We start from the raw sequence: 4,657 nt of genomic DNA on the forward strand, positions 1-4,657 counted from the left end.
AAATTGACAGCGATGCGGCTAGCCTTTCTTGCAATTTGTGACACTTTTCATTGTTCTGCTTTCACAAGAGTTCCTCTTAGTCACGTTTGTTTTTAGTTTTCCAACAATTTTCCAACGTAAGAAGATTTTACAGTGACACGATACGGCTTTATACACCTTCCCTGTTTTTTTGTACCTTGCTGTGTACGCCTCAGTTTCAGACTATAGTGCAATATATCATACCCAAGACCACTTGTGCATAGGTCATGAATGGCTTGTCCTGGCGTCCTTACTCTCTCGATACACGAGCCAAGTCAAGCCATCAAAAATGTTACTAAACATATAGACGCCCGCCGCGAGTAAGACCAAAAAACCATTTCTGAGATATTTTTGAGACATAATTACCAAGTTATTTCTGCATAAGTGTATGCTTGGACAATCGTGTACGTAATGATCATTCCTGGACATCTCAGTAATTTTGCCACTGATGTCTTCACCGCTGAAGAAAACACAGTGAAAGAATGAGCGCTTCCGCAAGCCCCATACATGGCAGTACTTGGAAGCCTACAGCGCAAACCTGTCACTACGCGCAAAATTAAAGCAAACTAATATCTACGTCGGCAAAACCAGTTTATCACGCTCAAGTCGTGTGTGGAGGTATGTTTTGATATTTTGTTTTCGTCTGGAAAGAGCGTGCCACAGGTTGATCACCTTTCGCCTTTCAAGGTCACAGAGCACCGGCTCCAACAAGCACTAGGCGCGTTATCTTGATTCGTTTGTGCGGGGGTGTCACTGGGAACGCTGAACATACCCGACTTGATATATTCAAGTCCAAGCAAAATGGAACCAAACCCGTCAGAGTTGGCTTAGAAGGCCCGAAAATTCATGACCTCCTCGCGACGTTTCTTGGCGCAACCGATTTCCATGTGCGTATATAAGGGTTCTTCTCGGTACAGAGTACGTTTGACTGCTGGATATCGTGAACGCTACTTAACAACGATGGTGAGTTAACGTTGGGTTCCGGCGTCCCTTCCTTCCAACCTGTAGCCGTGTCCACGTACTGCGAAAATTAACTATTTTAGTTTGTACAAATGTTTTATAAGATATCATTTAACGTTAGCTTCAAGAACTGTTCTTATAGAAGCACTATGTTAAAACGTCATGAATCTAGAATTTTTTTGTACCAGTTGTGAAAAAAGATAAATACTGAAGATCTCCACAGGTTCAGTTTTATAATCATAATAATTACAACGGCTTTATAGCAGGCGTGATCACATCGGCATTAAGCATCAATGAAAGAATAAATGGCCACCATCACTGGTTTCAAGCGTTTAGTGACCGGGGTGTCTTTTTACACGAGGTTGAAATGCCCTGAAGTTGTAAGCTCACTCCGGACTCCAACGGCGAGTACTCTGAAGACACTTGGACAAGTTTGTTTTTAGGACAACAAGAACATTGGAAATTATAATGTTACCAAAGCAATAGTGGTAGCACCGTCATGTGTTCATGGGTGTAAACGCGCACTTACAAATCGGTTGCATGATATCGTCTGTGGAACCGATGATTTATCCAGTATTTGCGTATACATTTGAAAGAATAGTGAAATTCACAAGCACGTTTATCCAATTAACTGTGATCTTGCTCGTAAATACTCAAGCTAAATTCGAGTAAAAGAGAGTTGTGGTTCAGTTATTCTTTACCACTAAGTCGATGATTCAAGAAAGTCTATTGACCAGTCCCGTGGAGCTTCTGAATTGTTGATTCTAAAAATTGACATAAACTGAAAATTCCGCCAGCTAAAATGCCGCTAGTCATTCCATTCATTATTTAGGGAAGCCTAAATAACGAATGTAAATATAAATTTTGTGTAAATGTGTTTCAAGGGTGACGTTTTCTCGAGCTATTCTGAAGATCTATGCGCCAGAATAACTAGAGAAATGACCAATGAGAAAGTTGAGTGAAAGCAAGTCAAATCTTCTAACAGCATGGCTCATGCGGCATCCGCAAAAAAGGTTTTGGAAGTTCTTCATTATTCTTGCTTTATCAGGTGCTCAAGTAGCAGACAGGTCCCAGTCCTCTGTAGATACAGCTGGCATGTGCAGCTATCTCATGTTGTATTGACATTATCTTCGAAAGAGTGTGCGCCAGCCATTGTACAGATGCTTTAAACTTCTTAGATCACCGTCTTCTCTACACTCGACCGAAAGTGTACGCATGCTTTTGAATAAGTTCTAATAGAGTGTTTCATTGCGTCGATGCTGCGATCGTATCTTTATTTCATCTTCTCAGATCCGTGCCTGTGTCATCCTTGCCTTGATCACCTGTGCCTGCGCTGGTTACCTCGGTTATCCCTATGGATACTCCTGGGGTGCCGCAGCTGTACCAGTATATACAGCTTCACTAAACACCTACGGCTACAATTATGGATACGGTTTTCCGACCTATGGGTATGGATACAGCCCATATGTTCTCAATTACGGATACGGCTTCGGTGGTCTAGGATACCCCACAATCATCGGCAAAAAGTGTAAGTAGTGGAGCAGGTTTCGTTTGCACAGTTACTGAATGCGCATTAGAGAAGTGCACTTGCTGTATCATCCAGTCCTGAATTCTATCTTTTTGCCACTTTTTTTTCTCAATGCGCTCATTTGTTTTGATGACTCTCTATTTGGGATAAAGTTATTCTGTCTGATAAGTTATTCATGTTCAAAAGAGGCTCTCGTGGTATTACTGCACAAGTGAGTGGTGTCATGCGCAACCACAAGAGAGAGATCTGCCGCGAATAACTTATCACTATGTTGGTTTGGTGCTTTATATGTACACTGATAAATTTTAGCACTGTTTCAGAAGGTTCTAATTAACATTTTTGTCACATTTGTGGTCTGTTGGCAAACAGTGTGAATTATCTATCAAAGCGGCACTTATGAGGTTAAGTAATGGCGTCTGACAACGTTTTAACATCACTCTATTTGTGCTGCAATGAAACAGTTTGATACAATTGTAATGCGAGTCTTTATGAATGCTTAAAAACTTGCAAAGGTCTTCTTATTATAGAATATCAAAATTCATTACAACCGAGCAGCATACATACACAAACCTTTTATGAAGATACGAACAAATATAGCTCGCTATTGCAAGTGAAAATAAGTAGTTGATGTGCACCTGTATTCGTTTGCAGAGATCTCACTGCTTCACACCCGGACAGCATCACCGATCAATTTTCACGGAACTAAAAAAAAAGAAACAACGCCGACTTCACCGTCTTGACCAATTCAAAACACAGTATACAATAAATACTGAAAACATCATCATCACTTGGTTTCTTCTGGATTTTTTATTGTTTATGACAACGCAAGCAAGAGACAATGAAATGCTAACGACAAGTTTTCCAACCCAATAGTCCAGCACTCTATTGCAATAAGTCGAGAACGCTATTTCAGAGCGTTCATTATGTTGTTGTCAAGCAATGTTTAGGCCTCAAGATAAGCGTGAAAGCCAAAATATAACGGACATCAAGGGGACTGGCGCAAACAAAAATGGAAGAACGCATTTTAGACGAGCCGTAAGTCTTCGTATTTCAATTGTGCATTGCGGTCCACACCTGAAAAATCGGAGCACACGCCTGTCTTTCTAGACACGAGATGCTTTTTTTTCAGTTCCGCACGTTTACATTTCTTTGAATTTCGGATGGGTTATCTCCCTTTTCCGATCCCTCACCACATGCATGCATGGTTGAGCAGCTGCTGTCACAGTACATCGAACGCAACGCAAAACATATTCAATCCACCTAACCACCAAACTTTTCCTTGAGACCACCACCATTCTGACTATGAGGAACTAAACAGTGACTTTTCTTGCATAACCACATCAAATCCACCAGACAACTCCGAGAGCGAAGGAAATGTGGGAAAATATAGTTGCCAGTTCATCTTGACACATCACGCAGAGCGCTACACAGAAAACCGAAGCAAGGTGTGTCAAGTAATAATGCTACGAAAGAAAGTCAAACCTACGCTGTTGGCAGAACAACAGTAGCAATCTCACCGCTGCCAGAATCTACAAACAATGAACAAACTGCCTAAGAGCACTTATTAAAAAAGCACATTCGGTATCTTTTGTCAGCAGCTAGTAAATATATATTTTCTTTTTCTCTGAGTATTTCTGACGAAAGTTTCCTTTTTGCGGCTACATCGTCTTCAGGGTTTCATGTCTTCAAAACTTGTTACCTCCTTGTCACGGAGTTCTTTGATAACCAGATAGATGAGGTATTCAGTGGACATATCTCCCCGCTAAAGTGCCCGGGGAGGTGAGAGGCAAAGGCTGGCTTGACCAACTGAGTGAGTCACAACAAAGATTGACGAGAACATTTCAGAATTCGTTTCTTTGTTGGGCCGAACCTTATTAAGAATCAACAGATAATGAAGCGAATGGAAGTGTAGGGAACCTTAATTGTACAGCTTTTATGTGAATTGTAATAATTGAGTTATGGTAGTAAATAAAATATAGTTTACGAAAACACAACTTCGCGCTTGTGGGGAGTGAAGATGCAACATTTATATTGCGCGTTCAATGCTCCTACCAGCCTAGCTATGTCGCGGTAGTCCCTTCGTCCACTTGTTGGATGGCCATTTGTATGCAAACCGGGGGGCTGTTAGTCAGCGCCGCTCTTTAGACATGT

The 4,657-nt window shown here is 41.3% G+C and overlaps 1 long non-coding RNA gene across 1 annotated transcript; it reads left to right on the top strand.

Annotated features, from left to right (window-relative positions):
- The first annotated feature begins 914 nt into the window (after nt 1-914).
- LOC119188017 (uncharacterized) lies at nt 915-3,287 on the top strand. Its single transcript, XR_005111929.2, has 3 exons — nt 915-981; nt 2,269-2,506; nt 3,158-3,287. It is a non-coding gene; the product is annotated as an uncharacterized LOC119188017 (long non-coding RNA).
- Nucleotides 3,288-4,657: the final 1,370 nt, after the last annotated feature.

The sequence above is a fragment of the Rhipicephalus microplus genome, chromosome 3 (assembly GCF_043290135.1).
Source record: "Rhipicephalus microplus isolate Deutch F79 chromosome 3, USDA_Rmic, whole genome shotgun sequence".
Classification (NCBI taxonomy): domain Eukaryota; kingdom Metazoa; phylum Arthropoda; class Arachnida; order Ixodida; family Ixodidae; genus Rhipicephalus; species Rhipicephalus microplus.